The following is a 24,997-nucleotide window of genomic DNA, read 5'->3' as shown; positions in this document are numbered from 1 at the left end:
ACCAGGCCCATTCTGAAATCTTACATCATGAAACTGTAGATTGGTATTGACCTGATCTAAAAGCGAGGTCTGTGATGGTATCATGGTCTTGTCAGGGAAATGTTGACTGTTTACTGTGCATTAGCATTACCATGATGAAATCTGATAGTAGAGGAGTAGCTACAGTCAATATATGTTCTTCTGTTTCACAGCCAAGCTCGCTGTGCTCTTATGGAGCCCATCAGTTGTCTTATTGTGCTAGTTGATTGCAACTAGTAGGGAAAGCAGTACCAAGATACAGAAGGTTGAAGACCACTAACCTTAACTGACATCCCCAAACCAGTGCCATGTAAAATGGAAACTACATCAAAAAGAAAGCTGTCTTTTGGAAAACTGTTGCATTGTCTTCCCTTTTAGGGAAAAAAACACTTACAGCTGCAAGACCTAAGTATCCTTGCATTCACACCTTGAAAAATACTTCCCTTTTGCACCATCCCATGTGTACAAATCCACACACAAGCAAGAAGAACCTGTGTGATGTAATGTAGTGTGTCAGAATTTTAACTTTAAGAGAGATGCTCAAAGTGCTGTTGTGACCCAGCCTGCTACAGCAAGAACAGTGAGCCATTGGAGTGATCCCCCCAAGGGAAGTGATGGACTCCCCAGCACTGAACACTGTTAAGATTCAGCTGGACAGGGTGCTGGGACATCTAGTGCAGGTCATGCTTTGCAAAGAATAGTCGGACCACATGATTCTTTAGGTGCCTTCAACCTGATATTCTATGGTTCTATGATACTACAGTACAAATAACTGGGGGATCGTATGAAGTTTGACCATTGCATTCCTTAGAGAGCCCCAGCTGTGTTGCATTGCCCTTTGCCTCCATGCTGTGGGGCTGCTTGTGGATTTTTAGGCAGGAAGGAAGGGGATGGAGCTATACATCTGCCTCACTTAGCCTGTCTAGCGAGAGACTTTCCCCTGGGTTGAAGAAAAATGGAGAAGCCTTGGGACTGTTTAATCAGACTGGGACATGACTGCTAGTTACTGGATGCATAAGGAAAAAGAACCCTTGGGGGACCCATTAGCTGTATACAAACCTCCCTTCCTCCAGCTCTCCTCCCAGTTCTTGCTGTTGTGGACTCACTGGGATCTGTGGCCGGCTTCTCTGGGGTGATCTCACTCCATTTCTATGACCGGCCACAGAAACTGCAGCTCCCACCACCCGCTGACACGCACCTCATGGAAAATCCCTGGCACAGCAATGTGAGAGTTTTATTACCCTGGAGAAAGCCTCTCTGTTAAACAAGCAAAGTTGCTCAGCGTGTAACTCCAAACCCCTGCATCGGACCCGGTTCGTTCAGGGGATTTCCTTTCCTGCTTAGCTGAGTTCTAAGAATTCACCATGTTTATTTTGAAAGGAGTCCTTTATCCCAGAGACACTCACTTGAGCATGAACATTAGCAGGAAAGGAAGTAGTATTAAATAGTGATGTTTGATTCCGTACTGGATAGAAGTAAAGAATTCCTGTAATCTGCATTTTTGAGTGAAAGGGATTTTCCTAACACTGCTTTGCACTGAAGGGAGGAATTGGTGTTAAAACTTTTCCATTGGGGTTAGTGGTGCCAGACTGACCACTCAGCATTAATTTGAGCATCTAGTGGGGTCTGGTTGGATTTCCCCTTCTGGTTTTGAGAAGTGCTGAGCAGGCATTGCTGTACTCCATTTGGGCAGCCCTGTGGCTGCACAGCCCTTCTGAGAAGCTGGTTCTGCCTGTGCCAAGCTGCTGCCTGAAAAGTGATTTTCAAGTCTCAAGCATCAGCTCGTGCACAGGTGTTTATCCTGCTCCTGTAAAGGACCTTTAAAGAAAGCATGTTTCTTATATGTGGAATTTGTTGGTTTGGATGGGGCTTTGCAGCAAATGGAGAGGAGAGCTTTCATGCCACTGGCTTGGAGACTGCAGATCTGAGAACAATTAACCAGCTTGTGCTGGGGATGCTGAAGAAAAGGAAGGGGGGTTTTTTAATGCTCATATGAAATAAGACATGTGTCAAATGCAGGCAGCAAGCCAAGAATCCCCACCAGGGTAGCCAGGCTGCATTCCCCTCTGAGAGGTTGCCTTTCTGCTGGTCCATACACATGGGGTTTGGGTATAGCCCGAAGGGTCGTGATGCTCACCAGAATCCATCCTTGCGGTACTGGGGCTGCGTCCAGGCACTGTGCTCCATACGGGGGGAAGGATGAGCATCATTTCTCATGCCCATTAGAAGAACATAAGGTCTCTTTTGAGCACCATACGTTTACACTCTTTTTTTTATCATAGCACAAGCAAAGCACATTTTCTGCTTAAAAAGCCAACAATCCAAAGGAGACAAGACACAGGGTGGCAATTTAAGGAAGGGATGGATTTGTGAGTTTTACCGAGGCTGACAAGTTAAGAAGAGAAATTGTTTGAGGAGACAGGTTTTCAGGCAGCGAGAAAGGCTGCGTGAAAAGATCCACTCAGGAATAGCAGCAGAGGAAAATAACAACTAGAGAGAAGATAGTCTCGAAATGAAAGGAATATGTGCTTTTTGCTTTGAAAACCATTGCCTTGTTACATGCTTAAAAGCTAAGATTAAAACCAGGTTCAATTTGACTTGAAGCAAATGCTTTCTTCTCCCCGTGTCTTCGTGGAAATTTGGATTATAATTTTTTCCTTTTAATGTTGGGTGTAATTAAAACCCAGCCTTTTTCCCTGGTAACTCGGGGAGCAGCCAAGTGGAAAAATCAGTTCTTTTCAGTGGTCTTTTCGGGAAATCTTTTGGATTGGGAGCAGCAAGGTAGATGACAGGACCCAGCACACAGAATCAGAGAATCGTAGAATAGTTAGGGTTGGAAAGGACCTTAAGATCATCCAGTTCCAACCCCCCTGCCATTTAGGTAGATTCAGTGCAAAGAGCAGCACAGCAAAGGGGTAACTCGCTTGACTCCAACTCTGGTCACCTCAGCCTACGGGCTTGCTTCAAGCTGTGTTAGATAAGAGCCGGTGTGTCTGGGAGAGCTGACAGACAGATTCCCTTTCAGAGGGAAGTGTGGGCCGGCTCTGTAACAGCGCCAGTTCCCGAACCTGCCACTCAGCAGATGGAGCTGCTTGCCAAGAGCTCTTGTTGTAAGTAACCTTGTATAATATAGAAGTAACCTCGGGTTATTAACTTTAAAACAGGTTATTAATTTCTGTTGGGAGCAGCTTCTGGTTGTAATGCTTCACAACGCAACCAGTTCTGGTTGTAATGCACTGCTGAAGCATCCTGCAAGATGCCAACTGTTCTATCTTTATGACAGAGCTCAGGGCTTGAAGCACTTTATTTTTTCCTTGCTTTTATGACAGTACATGCAGCCTCTGAGGTGCTACCTTCCCTGAACAGTTCTCAAAGGTCTGTGCAATACAAATCAGCATCTTTCACATTCAATCTACTCTTGCCTACCTCGTTTGCTTTCTCCCTATGGATGCGGGTACAAATAACACCATTAAATCCTGCATGTTTCTGTCAACTAAGCATGGACCCACTCTCAGTTATCATCCTAACCCTGATATTTGCCAACACATGGACCCCTATCCTCTCTGTGCTTTGGGTGTGGTGATGAGCATCCATCCTCCACCTTGGCTTCAGAATGCAGGATGTCCCCTTGTGCCTACAGCTCGGAGCTTTCCTTTAATACCAGCTGTGTTTGTGCTGAGCAGTTCCTGAACGTTCTGTTCCCTGGCCTCCTGAACATATCCCAGGCACAGCCAGTGTGCTGGTGAGAGCAGGGAAGTGACTTGGGGATGGTGGGCTCATGACTCACCATGACTCTTGGATAAGTCATCCTCTGTGCTCTTCAATTTCCTTCTTTGTGAGAGGGGATGTACAAACTCACCTACTGCTAAGCTTGATTTTATTATGCCTTTAAAATGTCTTAATATTCCTCAGTGGGAATTGTTAATGTTTCCTGTCCTGAACATCTCGTCACTTCACTTGACAAATTGGGCTCATTCTGCAGCTAATTCCTGTTTTCCCAGGAAATCTGACAAACACAGAAGCATTTAGGCTAGGTCGTTGTTTGGTTTTCTTGCTTACTTTTGCCTGCTTGCTTTCTTGCCACGTCCTGCTGGCAGCACTCATGATGCAGCTTGATGCTAAGTTCCCACAGGCAATTGTTAAAGATTCCTTCCTGTCTGACCTTGTGTGGGATGCTCAGCTTTCTGCAGGGATTTCTTTCCTCCCAAGTGAAGATGCCTGTGAGCATCCAGGCAGCCCATGGGCTTCCCCAGTTTGACATGGTTATGGTGGGGCAGAGGCAGACTGTGGTCCTCTGGGGGAGGATGTTGCTTTTCCTGAGCCCAGCATCTCTGTATTACACAAAGCCAAGAATTCCTGTTTGCTTTCAGCTCAGATCATGAAAAATACATATTTAATAAACAATAGCAAGCAAAGATGTCTCTGCTCCATTGCACAGGTGCCTTGGGTACATGGCTAGGGCAAAAAAGTCTGGGGGCTGAGAGGGGGAGAAGGTAAAGGTGGGGAGGATGATGCTGTCATCCCAGGGGGCAAAGCCTGAGGGTGTAACCTGTGTGCTGGCATGTGTTTTATACCAAAGAGTTACAAAACAAAACGGACAAACAGCATTTGGACCAAAAAGTGCCAGTGGGTGCTCTATAGGTCCAGGGTTGTTGGCAGAGCAGAGCTGTGCATGAAAGATAGGAGAAGATGTGACATCTAAGAGCAGATGAAAGGACAGAAAGAGTATTTCACAGTGCCTTGATCACACAGATAAGGGTAAGCCAGTGGAAAGGAAGAGTGTGATTTCATCAGACAGACAATTTAGGCAGTTGAATAGGGATGGAAAGAGGCAGAAACTGGTTAGAAGGGAAGACATTATCCAAGCAGGAGAGGGTGAGGCTGGAAGATCCGAGCTCTCATAGCAAAGATGAGGGTGTGGGATGGAGAAAAATGGTACAAGCTGCTGGCAGCAAAGAAATGAAGAGAAGGTTGAGGGTCAGAGATTGTCTCAGGATAGGGAAAAAGACACACTCATAGGAGTGGTTGCATGCAGGTACTGTGTGTGTGTGCATTTCCAAGGCATTTCCATTACCCTCGGTTTCCTAAGAGTAAGCATTTCTTTACAGTTTAATAAAAGGCAACACTTTCTGTTGTCAGGGCTTTGAAAACGATGATGTAAAAGGATCTGTGTGAAGTCCTGAAGTAAGTCCGTGGTCACCTGGGCTGTCCTTCTGCATTTTGCATTCACAGGCATGACACAATGTCTTATTCTGAGCTGCTGTTCAATATGGGCCAAGTGTCTGGAATAATAAGCTCTCCCTGTTAGCAGACTATTTTATGGGCTTGTGGCAAACATCAAGATTACAGGGGTTTGATTTTATTGATTCAGTGACACAATCTCTCCAATTAGTTTGGTGGAAAATCTGAGAAGACAAACGTTTTTACCAGCTTTACGTAGGATTAGCCAGTTCTTAACAGCTGCACATCTAGGCAGCCTGTCCTATACAGAAGTGTAATTTATAGAGGCCCTTTAATAGAGTCCAAGTACTGTGCAATCAATTAGAAATCTGATGTTCCAATAGACAGACTCAGACCTGACTGCCTAATACTCGATCCATGTTCCACGAGGTAAATGGCAGGAAGATGACTCTCAGAATGTATTTCTGAACTGGCTTTTGGGGACTTCCTTTTCTGACCCTTTCTACTGGTGAAAGCATTGCTTGTGAGGAGACAGGTCTCTTCTCAAGGAAGATGTTCCTCTGATTCCTGTTCGGTGGCTTTTCCCAAGTGTAGCAGTTGATTTTCAATTCTCTTTAGTACCGACTACCATCTGTCGAATCCTAGATAGATGATGGATGGGATGTGAAATTGTTTGGAACATTCTGCATGCTGGAAATGGTGGAGGTCTGAGAGTAAAATGTGTCTAAACTTGATTTTCAAAAAATGGCATGCATTTGGGAGCATGAGTCCCATGAAATCTGTGCACTAACCATGGATTTTCCCTAGAGAAGGTCCATGCCGCTGAGACTGGGAATTAAGCACTCCCCACCCCCAGCTTGGATTCCAGATTTTACTTTTGGAAAAGTTTTACTTTTTCTGCATAATTTAGAAGTGAGCACACAAGTCTGACCAGTGGTGAGAATGCTCATAAGGACTGAGTAAAGCCTTAAGAAATGGGACTTAAGTGAGAGCCAGGCTCTGCATTTAAGAAGGATTTTCCAGTTCTTCCCTGTTTGTTGCTGGAAGGAGAGCAGCTTAGCTCCTGTGCTTTGTCCTGATATAGCCCATGATGTAACTGGATCACTGATGGTTATGAATATCAGGGTTCATCTGCCCAGCGGAGGGGGTTGCAGTGCTGTGGAAGGAAGGTGAGATCATTCCTCCTCATGGGATGCTGCTGGGCTTGCTCAAGGCAGGAGAGGTTTAAGAGGCTGTGGGACATGGCAAGAGCAGATGGGAAGAAGACCAGCAGGACGGATCCAACTGCAGGGACATGGTGGGCAGGGCTGTATAGAAACTTGTCTTTAAGTACTCCATCTTCCCAAGTTGCTTTTCCTTATTTAAAAGTTTTATTTCCAGCTTTTGTATGATAAAACCTGTTTACCTACGGTTTAGTTTTAGTCTTCTTTTGAGGAGGAGCTCACCGAGGACATGGTGCAGGCAGACACATCTGAAACCTGTAGCCAATCTGAGTCTCATGATCATGAAGTGCTGTAAGGCAGCTGCCAGCCCAACTCTGTTTCTCCGAGATGGAGAAGTGGGAAAAGCTGTGATTACTCACTGCAAGTGTTTAAAATCCTTTCCCTGTCCTGAAGGACCTGCTGCTGCTTGGGCAGTTACACAGAACCAATTGAATGAAAAGGAATGGCGGAACGCAGTGTCCCTCTTTAGAACCATGTGAGAAATTGATGCCTGTGTGTTGAAAAAGCAGAATGCAGACTGTAACTGCATGCTTCTTTGCATGTAGCACTCAGACAAAAGGCAATGGGACCTAGTAAGCTATTTTTTGTTGCTCTGTTTTGCTGCTTGTGCTGGTGTTGAGATAAGACTGAAGAATTAAGAACTGGAAGCAGGGGAGATTACAGGCAGGGTCTTGGCTGACTGTCCTGATGCTGTTCACCTGCTATCTGTGGTAGGCATTCCGTCTCTTGGAAGTTCATGTGTTTCTGAATGCTTGGCTGCTCTTATCTCTCTACATTATTCAGGACATGGTATGTCAAACATAGGGGAATAATCAGATGCACATAGAGAAGCTTTTATGAAGCTTTCTGGTCTGTGGGTGCTTTGGCTTCTTGTAGACCCTGGACATGACTGAGCTGGTTTGTGTAACTCTCGGTTGGGTGAGCAGCACAGTAGCTGCGCTTTCAAAGAGGAAACTATTCCTTGCAGATGTTTTAGCTCAGCAGTTCAAGCAGCGGTTTTCAACGTTGGTGGATTTCTTGCCATTCTTGTTTAAACAAACTATTTGATGGCAGAATTCTGTGGTTTTCAAGGTTGCAAGAGGCTGAGCACTTACACTGCTCTTTGAGATTCAGCTGCATGCATTTCAGTCCCCTTACAAGACCAAGGAAGGCTTCCAAGCATGGGGTTGTCTGCAGAGTGTTGGTCTGAAAAGTGCCAGAGCAGCCTGTGCCTGCAAGCTGGTTTTGATAAAATAAGAACCTTTCCCAAATATGAACTGAGCAAAGCCCTTTCCTACTATAAATACAGCCCTCAGCTTGGCAGGAGAGCTGCTCTGGGGTGAGAGACCTGGAGGCTGTCAGGTCACTGGGGTTGGTCACTGGGAAGGTAGATAGAAGAGAGCCCTGGGGAGTCTTTAGGTTGAAGATTGATCAGTTTTTCCCAGGGATTCAGAAAGGCCAAGTAATGTTTGGCGGGTGCTGACTCAGGCAGTGTACAAAGAAGGGGGGGAAGTTGTGTTTTGCATGGCTGTTATTGCCTTGGCTTGTGGATATTTTCCTTTCCCGTAATAGTACAGTGTTGAGAGCAGCAGTGAGACCTCCTGTGTATGTGGGAATGCAGGGTCACGGTACAAATAGAGGATAATTAGTCCATTTACCCAGGTTGTGAATGGCTTTGAGTTTTAGAGTTGAAACCTGCTCGTTGTGCTGCAAAGTGTCATTAATAACAATAATTTAGTACTAATTCAGCTCTTCACATGTTGAATCTTGAGTTAAATTTGTTGAACTGAAAGCTGAGCTCATCATTCAAAGAAGGTCTTAGTCTCCTGAGGTGCTGAGTAATGGGCAGAGCTCCTTGCAGTCATTAAGAACTCTGGGTATTTGTGCTTGTGAAAACTGGGCCTTTATGTGGATGCCACTGTAGGTTAGATATAAGGAAGAACATCTTCACTGTGAGGGTGCTGAGGCGCTGGCACAGGGTGCCCAGAGAAGCTGTGGCTGCCCCATCCCTGGCAGTGTTCAAGGCCAGGCTGGACACAGGGGCTTGGAGCAAGCTGCTCTAGTGGAAGGGGTCCCTGCCCATGGCAGGGGTTGGAGCTGGATGAGCCTGAAGGTCCTGTCCAACACAAATCATTCCATAGTTCTGTGAGTTTAATAAGCTCATTCACAGCATCGGAGAAAGAAAACTGTGACCCTACTGCATATTTGCACCATTAACCCTGATGGTAAATTAAGAAAGTGCTAATACATTGCAAAGGGTACTTGCAGGTGGCAGCAGCCTACAATAGCAGCAGAACTCTGGGAGATCCCAGTCCTGTCCTGGGAACATTTGCAATTTGCAGCTTGACTTTACCAGCACAGAAAGTCATGGTCATTTCTGACCCTGCAATGCTGCACTGTGGGGCATGGCTGTTGTGCAGCTCAGCAGCTCTCCAGGGCACCTCGGTATGAAACACACGTGGGTCTCTCTGCTGAAGCTTAGGGAGGTTTTATTTCTTGCAGTGAAGAGCAGCGACCTAAAATAGCTTCTAACTCTGCCCCCCCTCCTCCAGAAGAGGACTTCCCGGGCCTCCTTCTCCTGCACAGCCCAGAAATGCTGGAGAGCAGAGGACGTGTCAGCAGTAACAGCAGCCAGTTCATTCTGCACAGTCTCTGCAGCCTGCCTGCTGTCTCTTAAGGAGTGTGAGTCGTGTCACCAGAACCGCTGAAGCCTCCAGCAGCCGAGGTCACATCTGGAGCTGTGGGTTTGTGAACTGCCCCTGGGATCAGATGGCTTCAAGTTCCTCTGCAGATGGCTCCATCAAGGGAACTCCCAGCTGGATGGTGATCCCACGAGTGCTGGTGGTTGTTGGCAGCCTCCTACCACTCCATGTTTATCTAGAAGAGTGGTTTTGAGGAGGAGCAGCCTCGGATTCTTGCAGGGTTTAGTGTCGCCTCGCCTTCAGGCAGCAGCACATCTTCCAGCTGGAAGCAAGCCTACGTGTCCCATATGAAGACATGTACTTGAGAGACCCCCATAAGTCTGCACGTCCCTCCCTGGCTTGGCAAAAGGGCCACAATCGTAGGATAAGGAAGGCTGGTTTGTAACTTCCTAGAGATAAAAATGAATGTGTTTTGGTCTCAGCAAAACTGAGCATGATACACTGGTACATTCAACAGGCTCCCTGCAGGCATGCAAAATCCAGAGAGAAGGAGTTCTGGGCAGGGATTTAGGTGATGTTTCAATCTTTTTTTTTCTTTTAAAGGGAAATATCATGCAGTATTAGTGCAGAAAGGGGTTTCCTGAAATGGGTATAATACACGCTGAGTAGGTCGTGTCCTGTCTGCAAGGCACGTGCTGTTGAACTTGTCAAGATCCACTTCCAGGTGGCAGCTCATCTCAAAGGAGGAACTGGAGATCTTGTCTTCATTCATTGGGGTTATTCTGGCTCCCTGGAGGACAGCAGCTTCTGCAGTGGCAGGAGAGGGCTGTTACATTCAGGCCATGTTTGCGCTTCACCAGTTCTTCATGCACAACTCTTCCTGTCCATATATAGGAGCAAAATACATCAGAGACTCATCTGATTCCTTTCCTCTATCATATTCTGCATGCTGACAGTGGTAATCTGGGTCTGTGTCAGTCCATTTTGGAAAACAGAGTAGAAAATGTAATTTCCCTAGTGCTTTGTCCACACAGAGGCCTCTTTGCATCATCTTGCATTGCCTGCTCACTCCCTGTCACACCAAACACAAGCTGGTGTCACTAACAAGACTGTACAGTCCGCTTGTTGTCACCTCCTGCCTCAGAATGGTGACAGTGCTCTCCACTCCCCATGTGTTACGTTTCCAAACTTTTCTGCCCTGCTGGAAAGAGCACTCTGACAGCATCTGACAATCCTTTTCCTCCTTCAACTCACCTCTACTCTGAGATGTCTATAGAAATGATAGCTGCTGTGCCAGGACATCCCGGGATACCACACTGTCCAATGCTGTCCTGTTGTTTTCCCATATTATCTGCTGGTGCTCATCTACTGTGGATCCATATATCCTTGGGGCAGGAAGCATTTCTGCTATTATGTGTGCAGTGCCTGCAGAGCGGGCTTGCAGGCACCGTGTTAAGACAAATAATGGGGTTCCTGTCTTGGAAGATCATCCTCTTTTATCTATGCAAGGTAGGGGACCTGCAGCATTGGGGACCAAAGTCACTGCTTGCAGAAGGGGGCCTGGCAGGACTGAAGAGGACTCATTCTGACCTGCAAAGGGAAGCTAATGAGAGCAGCCAGTCTGCAGTGCAGAGACACGATCCATAGGAGCTCAGCTGCAATTAGCAGCTTCTTTCTCCTATGAGCTACCAGAAAACTGCCACGCTGTGACAGCTTTCAGCCACTATTGCTTTGGGCTGGATGTTGAACTAGAGACTCAAAGTGAAAGCCTTTCAGTGTCATCAGCAGACCTTGGGGCTCTCAGGGAACTTCTTTTATATGTTTTTCTTCCTGCTGAAACACTGCCCCCCTCCCCTAAACCTTATGATCTTCCCCCATTTGCACACACAAACATGGGCACGTTTTTCTCTCTGTGTGTTATCCCTGTGAGATTTCCATGGAAAACTTTCCAAGGAGGGATTATTCCACAGCCCCTTTCAACCCACAGGGGAGGCAGCCCGGACCCGTGGCATTTTCTATCAGTGACTTGGGAGCTGGTTTCCTCCTCCCACCAGCTCCACATTCTTTGGAGAGAAACCCATGCTACCGGTGTGTCTCGGTGCTGGCTATGGAGCAACTGCATCCCTGCCTTCCTCATTTCCCAGCTGCTTTGCTGCTTGTGTCTCTGATCTCACCCATGAGCATGGCATAACGTCTGAGAACAGACGGAGCAGCACGATCCCATGGCCCTGGTGGGAATGCAGAGGGTTGTGTTGCATCCTTGAAACATGCGGGCTCCCTGTCGGAGTGGTGAGACCTGCATCGGCCGCTTGCGCTCAGGGATGGTCCCGTGAGAACCGCTGTGCTACTGGGGCTTAGGAAAACATTGGCGTGTCATAGATCTGTTATCTGAAGCTGAAAAACTCTATCTGTAGAAATGGTTCCTGAAACGAGCAGGATGTGAGCGAGACTCGTATTTAGGGACTTCTAAAAGAAGTTATTTGTGGCATGCACGGATACTGCCGAAGCTACCGGAGAGTGTGCTTTGGCACCATCATGGTTCTTATTGTTATAATCATTATACACTGAATCTTCTGCACAACAATTATCTAACGCACCATCTAAAAGCAGATCCCTAAGAAAGAGGTGGGGGGGGGGGGGGGGTTCCTTTTTTTTTTAAGTTCTCTTGCAGAAAAATGACTGGGAAAATAGCATTATGGGTTTTCCAGATTTTTTCCTAAATAATTGTGATATCTAATGCGCTTTGCTTCCAAGTTAAAAGATGAGGGTTTTGAACTGTGGGTCCTGCATGCACCGCTTTGGCTCTGCTCACCTCCTCACACATCATCATGAGTAATGAAGGCTCTACCCCTTGTTACCTTTGTGTTGCCCTGTTTCCTTCAGTTGCTTTGCATATGTGATTGGAGCTGCCTAAATCACTGCGCTGATGATGTGCAAGAGAGAGCAGGATCCAGCTCCTTCTCTCTGGGCTGTCTTGGGTTTTGCAGCAACAGCAAAAGGGGAAATGACAAGTTTTTTTCAGTTGCTGAAGTCAGAAATACTGACTCTGAGGATGCCCTAGGGAGGAGCAGTGAGATGGGAAGGGGCACTTTCAGAGGCACCCGTCGCCCTGCAGTGAGTGGCCCTGGGAAGCCACGGAGCAGCTGAATCTTGGCTGAAGGACGGCATGGCTGACGAGGATGGTCCTTAGGGATGTGTGATTTTGTACAGATTTGGGAACAGGAGTCACCGAACTCCATTCAGAGTGCCTGAGCTGGAGGAGCGAGCTGCCCAGCTGGCAAGAATTCAGTTGCTTGGTCAATAATTCATTTAAGATGCATGGACCCAGTTCATACCATCTGAATCAAGCCTCCACTAGACCCTGCCTATAGCCCATGTCCAGACCCTTGCACGGCCTTGAGGGCACGCTGAATTGGGGCCAATATTTTGCCTGCAGAAACACTAAAAGAGCATCTTAGTGCTCATCGATTCAGCAGGGCTGATGACTTACTGCCTCTTGCCAGCTGTTTCACAACACAGGTTGGTGATTCCTCATCATTAGAGATGAATAGGGCTTAAAACCGTGCTAGTCCAGATGAGTGCCTGAAGGGCAAGACTCTTCACTCCAGCTCATCTGGAATCTCTTACCTGTCTGGAATCAGTCTGACATTTCGTAGGACAAAACTTTTTTATGCAGTTCCTGGTGTTTCTGCTGTGCGGTTGGAATATTGGTATATGAGGTCTCCTTGGAATTAGTCCTCATTTCCTTGCTTGGCCTTGACAGGAGGCAGGAAGCAGAGGAAATAAGAAATAATTGAATCAGTTCTTATAAATTGGTTTGTCTCGGATTCAGTGTGAAGAATGAGTAAAGGCCTGGGACAGTCGCTCACATTTCTTTGAAGCGTCGGTACTGGAGGGCAGAATGAGGGTTGACATGATGGTCTACTTGTAGGGATTAATCTAAGACCAATCTCTTAGATCCTCTGGGATGTCAAGATGTCATAATAACCTAAGTGGCTTTGGGTATTTTGTCAGTGGTATTTATATCTGGAGATCAGAAATTCATCAGCCATCAATACCCAGTGGTGCTAAGGGCAAGAACAGACCAGAAAGTGATACTTCCTGGGTATTATTGTTAGTAGTGGTTCTCAGATTGTCTTTATTATGCCTCTGTATACAGTTTTGTTACCTTTGGGAAGAAAAGGGACCAGGCAGCTGGGCTTGCTTTTGTTGACTACTTTTCAATATAGCCAGAAGCTTTTTGGCTTCCATGCTATCGAAATAAATCCTGTCTGTTATTATTAGTTATTGTTATTACTTGGTAAAAGCTTTCACTGGGGAGTTGGACCTCACTTGGGGGAGTGTCAGGCTGGGTGGAACCAGTCTATTCCCCTCCGCCTTCCGGCAGCCGGCGGGTGGCAGAGCCAAGGTCTGCAACTCAGAGGAGTCCTGTCAGGAAACTCCCAGGATGCTCCTAGCAAAGAGAGGTGCTCTGACACCTTGAGGGCAGCCACGGGTTAACACACTGCGAGAAACCTTGAAGAGTCAGCCCGTGATGCTAGTCCCGTCCATAGCACCTTCTCACTCAAGTCTTTCTGAAGGGCTTGAGACTCCAAAGGGGACCATTTCTCCTGCAGAAAACACCTTTCTGCTTCCAACCAGCTCCCTGGCTTCTGCTGAAGCTTTGCATGGGATTGGCAGTGAGGTTGTCTGGGTTGTCCTGTGAAGGCATTTGGAAATCAAGCATTTGTCTTGAAGAATTTCTTCCATAATGTGCAGGATATCGGGTTCAGGTCCAAGATTCTTTGAAATCAAGGCACTTCCTGTTATTTCAAAGCGTAACCAGGCGGCTGCTTGGATGGGGTTTGTGTTATTGTTAATGGCAGGCAGTCTTAGACATTCAGTTTTTATTGTGCCAACAGTTCATGGATGGGTATTCATGTCACTGGTGAAGAAGTGAATGAAATTCAATACTCCCTGCAGGGCTCTTGCTAGAGCTGCTGGAAGCCTTCTACACTTGGAGGAGAAGTGTTTGGGTTTCTATTGCTAAGTAACAAAAGGATGGGGATAAAACCAGTTCCTGAGCAGCACCCCCTTCCCAGGCCCCCATGCACCTCTGTAGCCTCTTCACACAGACTAGAGAGGGAGACTGGGTTTCCTGAGAACTGATCCAGTGTGTAATGGTGGAGGTGGGGGAACTTGAGAGGAAGTTTTCTTTCCCCATTCCTGTTGTTTTTACGGATTCCTCCTGTGATGCTCCCAAAGTCTATCTCTGACTGAGCAGTGGGAATGAAGATGTAGGAGGTCCCTGTAAAAGCATCCTTGCCAAGGCTTTCAGAAATAAGCTTACATGTGAGGAAGATGGGCTGAAGCCCCATGAGACAACAAGAGGAAACAGATGTGACAAAACAGACATCCATCAGTGAATGGGTCTAGCCTGAACCATTTCTGAGGCTCATTTGTGTAGAAGAATGGGTCCTTCTTGTTCTGTCTGTGCGTATCTAACAGTAACATGATTAGCATTAATGAAGTGGGCTGATACTAAAGGGAAGCTGGAAGTAACCAGTGATCTCTGCATTGCATTGCAGCCTTCTCTGAGAGAAAGCAGTAGTATCTCCACTGCTTGCAGGGAGCTTTTGAACTCTGCTCAAGTGAGTGAGCTGCACCAGAAAACACCTTTTCTTCATCTTGTGAAATACTTCACAAGTTTTTCTCAGAGAAGAATGGATGAGTATTCCTTTCTGTCACTTGGAGTACTTAGGAGATTTAAATAGGTGGCTTGGCCAAACAGTAGGGGAACACAAGGATCCTATAAGACAGGACATCCGTTGCCATCAGCACCCAGGATGCTAGCAATGAACATGGGTATTTAGCCATGGGTATTAGCTTTGAAGTTGCTAATGCTATTAAATTACCAGGTTCTGTAGTTTTGACTGCAGTTCACAGCTCATCTACAGTAGTGAATGCCAGAAGGCTCTTCATTGTCCATTTAGGTGATTAGAAATGTTCATAATCCTGCTATCCCTGCCCGTGTTCAAGGTCTGGTTGGATGGGACTTTGAGCAACCTGGTCTAGGGGAGCTGGAGAGACAAGGTCATTTTCCCCCCTAACTGTTTCCATTAATCTATTATAAAATGCATCTATTGATGTTAAAAAAATAATAAAACTTGGGAAATGTCATACCTCATCTCTTCCAAAACTTGTCAACAATGAAAACAAGATCTTAAAGATCATGTAAGACTTTTGGTTGAGTGGACAAACTTGCATGTAGCATTTCCTAATTTATAATTAATGGAGTGTGCAACTTTGCATCCAGATATATTTTATTCTGTGATTTATGTATACATAATTTTCAATTCATAATATATACTGAAATTAGAAAAGGTGCATAAGACATAGTGTTAAGACACGCTAGTCCCGAGGCAAGATTGGTGCAGACTTGATAACAGCAGCTGACATCTCCAAGAGGTGTCTAAGCCACGAAAGGAAACCCAGTGCAGAAGTGCCTTAAGTCCAGAGTGATTAAATCAGTGCAGTTCGGGGTAGGGCTGATGGACTCACTGGCACAAAGCTCCAGCAGCATGGGCAGACAGCCCTGCTCAGTCCAGTGCACCAGTGTGGAGATGCTGATTCAGGCTGTGTTCACTGGTCCAGGTAAAGTGATCTCTGGCATCATTTTTGATGAAAGGTTTGAACTTAGAGCCAAGAATCTGTCGATGCATAAGTTTGGTCTGTTCAGTTCTTCTAACTCTTGTTTAACTCTTCCTTGTTATTACTGAGAACCTCTTTGTTATTACCTGGTTTGTTAGTGTTGTAGCTCTCCAGTTGGCAAGCAGGTTATTTCTAGTATGCGAAATAAGCTTAGGAAGCCTTAATCTGCAGTGGATGTTGTTGGTCTTGGTCTCAGTGTCTTTGCTGCTTCTCATCCCGCTTAGTGATGCTTAAAATGGTTTTCTAATGCACCATTCTGTGCCCCTCTTCATACACCCACTGCAAAGAGGGAGATAATCACATGAGGATCAGGGCTTGGAGTGCCTCGCTCCAGAGCAGTAGCAGAACAATGCAGTTAAATTTCCCTTGTGTGGTGTTCATCTTAATTACTGTTTTTCGTTCTGTGCAGAAATTTGGCTTTTTTTTTCACACAACAGTGTTTTAATCTAAAAATGTGCAGCATGGCTTTGGCTTTTCATTTTTTTTAGCAAAGAAACAACCAACCTCATTAGGTATCAGCTTTATCAGTCTCACCACAAAAGCCATTAGCATGCTCGCTGAGCATAAAATATGTTTTCTGCATTAAAGACCTTACAAAGCTGGCTGCTACACTACAGATTTATTGTAAAAGCCAGTAAACGGCTCTTGTATTTTTCCTGCTTACCTGCCAGTCATTCCAATGACCATGGATGGGACAGCTCCCTTTGTGGGTCAGTGATTTCCAAAAGCAGAGGAATTGCTTGCAGAAGATTAAGCAATAATCAGAAACAATGTAAATATAATTTTGGCCAGAATACTGGAAAATCCCCATCCAACCCAGCCCCCTGTTAAGTGTCAGTTGAGTTTGTTTCTCAAATGAAATGATGAAATTCCACTTCTTAATAATTTCAAACCAAGTGATGAGGCAATGGAGAGCATAGAGGGGCAGCAGTGATTTTTCCCTGTACCTGTCCCCAGGACTCACTGACATGTTCCTTTGGGGTGTGAGTTGTAAATGGGATATTTATTCACTTCTAATAGGCTGGAGGGCAAGAAGGCTTACATCAGATATGGTGACAGAAGAGAAAATGCATGTCTTTTAACGTAGTCGCTGGAGTCCATTTTACCCACCTTGTCCCATGGCAGGAATATTAAGCTTTTTTCACCTTGACTGGTGCTAGGTAAGCAGGGCCAGTCTGATACCAGCACTCCCCTGTGCTGCATCTCAGTGACATGGCATCTGGCAAAAACTAAACCTGGGTCAAAAATAGAGCAATCAAAGCACTGTGAACCCCTCAGAATGGACAGGGACCACGCAGAGAGCTCAGGGAGGAGACAGCCATGTCCAGGACAAAGGTAGCTTAAGGAAGAAATCCTCTAAACCTAAATGTTCTGGACCAGCCCATGCATCAGGCCCAAGAGGTGTTGAGCATCCTGTTATATCCCAGTTGGACCAGGAGGGGATTGAAAATTAATCCACAAATGGAATAAACTTTGAGGCACAGGAAGGTGTCACTCCAGAAGTGACACCTTCTATTTTGCCAGAATATGTCTCTATTGAGGGACTCCACTGGCTGTTATATCACAGATCTACTTCATTCTGTAGTGTGTGCATTTCAGGAGTTAATAAACATCCTAGAGACTGAAGCATTGGTAGTATTTGCCCGTGTAATAACTAGCTCAAATCAAGATTACTGTAAGGAATGGACTAGACTTTGGAAAGGACCAGCAAATGATGTACAAAAAAGGCTGCCTGAAATAAATATGGAGGTAGATATAATGTGATGGTATCCAACCTGAACAGCGAGGGGTCGTGTGTATCCTAAAAGCTTGCTTTTGTCAAAAATGGGTGGCTTTTCATGCAGAAATGCACCAACAAGATGCTTTTACATCTCAAATGCCAAATCCTCATAATGATAATTTCTTTGACTCTTTGTGACTGTTAAGGTGTAGAGCATACTGGTAGCAGCTTCAAAATAGAGAAGGAGGGTAGATCATGGAGCTAACAACCATGCAACAAGAGTAGCGGGCAGTGGGCACTTGCTTCTTACATTGGATGTTTCTGTTCCATAAATAATTCTTGAGTTGTAACTAATCTAAATCCAAACCAGTTTCTTCAAGAATCCGATGATCTGTTTAGGACTGACAAGTGTTAAAGACCCAAACATGCCTCCAAAAATACAGGTACTGCAGGGAGTGCTGTGAAATAGAGCACTGGAGTGAGGCCATCAAGCAGAGTCCTTTGTCCTTGAAAGGACAAGCAACAGAAGGACAAGAAGGCAGCCTGTAATTACACCAGTGATGGCATCCAGAGTCATTCATAGCAGTTAGAAGAACAGTTGCAGAAAGAGCTGTTTTGAGAACAAGAAGTATCTGTGTCAGACGAGAGTCACTTAGTGTCAGACGGAGTCATTAATGTCAGGTTCTCCGGAAATTGTTTAATCCATTCTGATGGGGGCAGAGAAGGAAGAAACAGGATTGAGACAGGACATCCGTGGGGATTTCCGTGCGAGACTTTCTCCGTGAATATTTTATGAATCAGCTGTATGAGTTTATGGCAGTTGGCTTACCCTATTTGCATTTGCTCTTCAAAAGAAGGAGGTGGCATTGGAGCAGTGCCCTGGGAACAGCGTGCATGCTTACCTGGATGGACTTTTGAATTGCGACCTAGCCTGTTTGACTGGTGCTGGGAAAAATGCCCAGCCTTGTGTTAGCAGTCACACAGCATTCATTTATTCTAAAAACACAGAAGGAAATCTTTGGGAATAGGCGGGTAGAGGTGGAAGGCAGAAGTGATGTTTTGTGATCTTCCTGTCATTGCAAAACGCTGCAGAAGCTCATTGCTTTCTATTTTCTTTCCCATTTATGGCACTGTGGTGCTGGGAAAGGTGTTCAGGTTGCATGAGCTCTGTAATAACTGACTTACGTGTGGCGTTTTCTGAGGGTAGGGACACAAAGCCCCATCACTACACAAATGAGACCGTGGGAGTTTTTGCATTACCTCTCTGCTCTCACAATCGGATTTAATGAAAGGGAAGCCCAGAAGGGACTGATTAGCCTGTGCACACAATCAATACACTTCCACATTTCTTCATGCTTAGGTGGCTAAAGCTGACCACCTGGCAGGGCCAATGCACACGCTTTTGCCTTTCAGCAAATGTTCTCTCATTTCTTCAGTACGGTTTCATCTCTAATTGCATTTCAGTAATCCAACCCAGGCTTCCAGCTGCAGAAAGCACCGCGCAACTATTTACATTGATTTCTTTTTTCTGCAATAGATGTGTTTTTATAGCGGTTTGCAATGACAATTAAATGATTAAAGCTTAGAGAGGATAAAGTTGTATAACAGCAGCTAGAACCGTAATGAGGATAACTGTAATTTTACTTCTAATAGGCTAGAAGAGGTCTGATGCCACAACCTAAAATTGAATCAAGCTTTCACTCAAGCATAATATTCAGAGAAGTAATATAAAACGGCACTGGGTTTGCAGTTTACATCCATATACAACATTTGCTGCTATTGTGCTTCCTGTGTGTTGGATTAATTTAATTGAAGGAAGTCCCATGGTCTGTCTCGGACATACCATACTGCTCGAGGGCCAGCTTCAGGAGGATCAGATACAGCTGTTGGTGGAGCAGTCCTCCTGGTGCAGACCAGCTCATGCAGTCCAATCCCAAATCCTCTTGTCCCTGTAGCCAGCAATACTTCTTTAATCAAAACGGGCTCTACCAGCAAAAGGATATGCTTTTGCTGATGGAGAAATGCCATTAAAAGTCATTCTCTGGCCTGTGTTTTTATGTTATTAAAAGCTTCTTGTGTGGATTTGGGTTGTTTATGCATATTTTCTGTACTGCTTTTCCCTCTGGCTCTTTGTCTGCCTCTGTGTGCGTTACAGAGGTGTCAACAGTTTCGACAGCCCTTCCAGTAAATTTACACCAAGAAGCTGTGTCCAGCGAAAGGTGCTTTAGAGGCTGACCGTGCAGGAGGTGTTATTCTGCTTAAATGCATGGCGTGGTTTTGTGCAGGGTGAACCTACTGGAAGGCACTGCCCATCTTTTTTTATATTTAGCTTCAATTTTCCACTTCTTGGTTTCACCCTGAAGTTTTTAGGATAACTGCCAATAATGACTCTCTCTCCATCCTGACCATCCTGTACACCTTTCCAGATCGTTAGTCTATCCTTGACCTTTTACTGTCTACGGTTCAATATGATTCTGGAGTCATTCGTTTTTTGATATGCTTTCCTCCAAAATTCACCTTTGCAACCATCCCATTCACCCATTTTTTCTGGTTTGCTGGCACCACTTGAATTTTGAAAGGCAAAAACCTGGACCAAATGTCCCAGATGTGATCAGAGAGATTTCCTTTTCCTTAATGTTTCTACACTGACCTCCCCACATCCTGGTGGTCTGTCTGCCTTGTGACATGGCAGTGCTATAGGAAGCATCTCCTGTGGCATTTTTCAATGATACAGGGGCTGTGCCAGTGTTCATTTCTTTGTAGGCAAGCTGGAGAATCACTGATCTGCTTTCGGCCAGTGCCCTGGCCACCCATGGTGGTAGCATCACTTCTGAAACAGCTGGCATGTCCCACGCGGCCCCAGTGCCACCAAGGTCGTGCTGACAGAGCTATGATCACAAGGAACACACTGTGGGGATACACCCACTTTATTGTTTCCCATTCAAAGAAATGTGGAAAATTGCCTTAGGTAAAATCTGAGCTGTGGGGACCCACCAGGGATATTATAAAAAGCAGAAAGGGTAACTTGGGCCTGAGCTGTCCTTTATGATCGTTATTTTTTGCAGTGCCATAAAATTCCTCCTCCTATCTGTTTAGATTCCCACAGAGAGGACATGAACAGGATGCATTTATTCCTGAAGTTGCCTTTAGAATTTCTTGCTGAATTGTCATGCATTTTGCAGTCTGGGTCATTGGCATCGCCGTCAAGTCAAGGGGTTGTTTTGCTGTAGGAACCCCAGCACTGCCACTGGTGTCCATGTAAGCAGACATGCTGTCCTGTGTTTTACGTGTGTGCTAGTGACTGTATGAATGGTGAGCCTGTCCTCCAGTCAACAGCTAACCTCGCAGCACAATGTGGGGTTACAGGCAAGAAACCTGATTGTTCTTTGATCATCACTTCTTTTTACCTAAAAATACCAGATAAATGTAAGCAACATCTCCCCCTTTGAGGTCCTACACTTTGGTGAGGCTGAAGATGCTTCATAGAATCAAACAGGTTGGAAAAGACCTTTAAAGTCTTTAAATGCTTTAAAGGGTTTCTTTGAAAAAGTATGATGTGCTTTTGATATGACCTGATCTAGAAATAGCAATATTCAGTGCTCATGTAACTTTACCTGTTTGGGTCTCTAAGCAAGGTTAGCCAGCTCTGGTAGATTCTGAAAACGTCAGCAGGATGTCCTTGCCTGCTACCTCTCCTGACACTGGCAAATGGTATCTCCATCTGCTAATATTGCATTCTTCTTCAATGCTTTCCAACTATTTCATAAAAATATTTTCTGAGATGTGACAGATAGTTGGTGTCCTGCTCTGTAAATCAATGGGACATAAACATGAAATGTCAGTAAGTCCATAACTGGTAATACAGAGAAGAAGACCATGAAAGTGTGTTTGTGAAGAGGTTCCCACTTTATGTAGTAAATTAAATCACAAAAATGTGTTACTGACCTATGTATTTCTACCAGTATTCATTGCTTGGTCATGAGAACTATTACAGAGCCTAGGGCCTGGAAAGCACTTCTGGGCTTGGAACAAAAGTTCCTCTTCTGGGCTTGGCATGGAACCTTCACAAAGGACTTGGTTTTAGAGATGATCCTCACTGTCATTTCTGTGTAAAAAAACCACTGCAGGCGAGTTTTAACACACTGCCCCCCAGCCAGGATGTGATCCTACTCATTCCATGCAGAGACGCAATGTCCCACTTCAGTGGGAAAGCATGGCAAGATCCGCTCTTTGGTGCCAGTGCTGGGGGGCTGTCACATTTTCGAGGCGTTGCCTGGGGCACTTGAACACATTGAGGAATGTCTCCTTGCTCCTGCCCTCCCGACAAGTCCTTCACTTCTCAGCAGGTCCCTCGAGCCCCACTGATGTCCTCTCAGGGCTGCAGGGCTGGGGAGGATGGACATGAGAAGCCCACATCATGTTGATTTACACATAGGTGGGCTCGTAATCTCACCAGGGTGACTTTCAGAGCCCAGGGGCACTCCTACAATTGTTAATCCCAAATGCAAGTGGAAGGGAAAGCAGTAAATCCTGGCTTTAGTTTGCTTCATCTAGGGGAGATTTCCTCTGCAAAGACCTGAATCACACCTGGGTCCTCCCATACCCATACCCAGCTCTTTCTCTGTCTTCTTGTATAATTCTTCAGAAGAATTGTTTGTCTTGGTGCAATATCCCTGTCTGGTAACCTGGGATACTAGAAGGTTTTATGATGCTTTTAAAAACCTGGAAATGGCATTGTTTGGTCTGGGTTTTGTAAAGAAATCCTTTTGTTTGTTCTGCTGTAGCTTGGCTTGAGTTAAGGGAGATTTTATCGTAACTGTCTGGCCTTAAAGACAGATCACCTCTGTGTGTGGTGATCCCTATGTAGGCTGCAGTCTTGTAGGGTCTCCCACCCTGTGTTTCCCTGGGTATGCTAAGGACTTGTGCTTCACATGCAGCTTCAGAGTGGGCATTGCAAGAGGTACTCTAATCATCTAGTAGTGAGCTGCGGGAAAGGCAATCAACCTGATGGCAAGTAGTGACGTTATAGTAGTTATGCATTTATCAGCGATAGGGCGTATTTTGCAGGTGGCATAAAGCATAAATGAGATGAGTTAACACCAGGGCAGACTATCAGGAACTTCCGAAGGTCTGAGCCAAGCCAGATGAGCAGGGAGCTTGAGACAAAATGTGCCATCAATAAAACCAGAAGACTTACACCGAAGGCAACAACTGGAGCTACTCGGTTCACTTGACAGTAAACCAAACGCAGCGGCTCAGGAAAGGGATCAGATATCTGATTCCTGTTACTAGGTACCAGAAATCCAAAAAGCAAACAAGTGAGTGTAACAAATGTCAAAACCAGTCGAGGAAATACTTGTTCAGTGGCTGCAGAACTTAGCAGGGGTGTTCGTTACCATAATACATCATTGAGCTTCACATTCTGGAAAGCCACAAAATGAGGCTGCCTGTGTGTGACCTGCAAATAATGTAAATGTAGCTGCCGTGCTGAGGCTTTAATGAGCAAGGCCACATCAACAAGGGCTTTGCAGGGCAAGGTGAATTCCCAGTGGTTGTAGAAAGCAGGAGAGAAGGGGTGATTCAGCCCAACTGTGTGAAGCAATGAGTCCCCCAGAAACCTGCTCTCCCTTCCTGCCTGTGAACCACCAGACTTCCTTCCCTCTCTGCTCTCCAAGGTTTTATCGTGTGGTTTTCAGCCACATGAGGATTTTGGATGTGGCTCACAGCACTGAGAAAGAAATAGACGTGTCTGTGGCTAAAAAGGATAGTCAGATACTTGTAACAGCAAATGCTAAGAACTAAGCCTTCTAAAGCCTGCAAAGGAATAAATGCTTCATGGTTTTAGGTTTCAACTAAGTTTAAGGGAAAGAACTGAGACAAAGCTTTCTCCAGGTTCATGTTTTCCCATTGTTGGGTTTCTTGTGGCTCCTGGCAGTGATGGCCTGTTTTGGGGCCATCAAGTCTCTGAATCTGGTGCTGCCTGTGGTAGTACTGATGCTGCCGTGGCTCTGCCAGTTCCTCGTGCTCTAAAAAGCGTTTGTAGTGGTTGCACAGAATTCAACAGATGTGCAGAGCCCAGCAAAGAACGGTTCCAAAAATGCAACAAATAACGGAATTTATATCTTTTTGTATGTCTGTTTGAAAGAGCTATTTCCTAAATTAGCCTCTGAGCTCATAATGGCCAGTTAGCCTCCTGGGTTTCAAATCATCTCAGTATTAGATGGGAGCTGTGACACTGTAGGAGGTGTAAGTTGCTAACTACAGGATTATGAATTCCACAGTGCTCTGGAAGAGAAGCCCAGATTTGCTGACACAAACTCCAACTGTGGCTATTAGAGGGATCTGGTTACAGCAAACCTTACGGAGCAGGGACATCCTTTGTCCAGGGTAAACCTTCACATGAAGTGAGCTGTCATTGATTTGTCTTTCTGATGCAAATCATATGAGCGTATTAGATCCACAGAGATACCAGCGTCATGTTGAAGTAATTATCTCCATAAACATATTATAGCCTTCCATGCAGACAGATGGCATTTGCAGCAGCCTTCTCTATGTTACGGCAGGATTACTTCCCCTGTTTTCTTCTCCTTGTTTGGTTTGGTATTATTTTAGGTTACCTTTCTTTTTCTCTTTCTCTCCTCTCCCTAGGTGTTTTGCGCTTGGTCTCAGGGAGCTGTAGAAAAACCTCTGTGTTGAGGGATGGCTGAGGCTCACACAGTGGCAGATAAACTGCAATGTCTGATTTCAGATTAAACCACCTGGCCCATTTTACCCAGGAAAAGCCAGCCCTGATAGCGTTAATGAGGCTGACGAAAGGACTGTTGGACACAAAGGACTTGCTTAGAGACTGCCAAGTGAGAGTGTAATTAAAGGTAGAATAAGTACAAGGCTGATAAAGGAGCAATTTCATTTCTTAAATGGCAAGGTGATTACCAGCATAATGACAGAAAGAGGGGAGAGCCAGAAGGAAGCCTCAAATCCAGATTTGAACAGAAGAAGGGAAATCAGGATTTCTGGGTTCCTTTTGCTCCTTTAGCATCAAGTCACTGACTGAATGAAGAAGGGACATTGGCCATCCCTAACAGCTCCTTGCATGTATCTGTATGGTTAAATGTGGATAGCTGGACATGCTGGGGTGGAGGCTGGCAGTCAGTGTGTGCTCTTCAGATATTATCTCAGTCCCCTCTGGCCAAATAACGAGAACCTTGTGATTGAAGGGGTTTTGGTGCTGATTCTTGGTGGTTTTTTGTTGCTGATTCTTTGGGTAGATGCCATTGCTGTGTTTTCAGTTACAAGAGATAGAAGAGAATATTTGGGCTACCAGATGATGCTGGTTATGGTCTAGGAAAATCCTGCTGATGCTGAAGGACAGAAATACAAGCTGTTCCCCCACATGTGGCTTTATTGGGAAGATACTAAAAGGTGACTGATGGTGGTGCTTTAGAAGACCTGATTTTCACATGTAGATGTTTGGAGATTGCTTTTGGGCATAATTCATCCTGGATAGAAAAATGAGCTGCAAGAAGTACCATGCTTCAAAACTT

At 45.4% G+C, this 24,997-nt stretch overlaps 1 protein-coding gene across 10 annotated transcripts in view; it reads left to right on the top strand.

Annotated features, from left to right (window-relative positions):
* The window catches only part of HIVEP3 (HIVEP zinc finger 3), a 243,563-nt gene that overhangs the window by 193,217 nt on the left and 25,349 nt on the right, over positions 1–24,997 (top strand). The gene's annotated exons all lie outside the window — the stretch shown is intronic.

This window comes from Pezoporus occidentalis, unplaced genomic scaffold (genome assembly GCF_034315485.1).
Source record: "Pezoporus occidentalis ecotype Australia unplaced genomic scaffold, CSIRO_AGI_Poc_V1 ctg153, whole genome shotgun sequence".
Classification (NCBI taxonomy): Eukaryota; Metazoa; Chordata; class Aves; order Psittaciformes; family Psittacidae; genus Pezoporus; species Pezoporus occidentalis.
The sequence above is the reverse complement of the archived record's forward strand: the minus strand, read 5'-3'. Positions and strand labels throughout refer to the sequence as shown.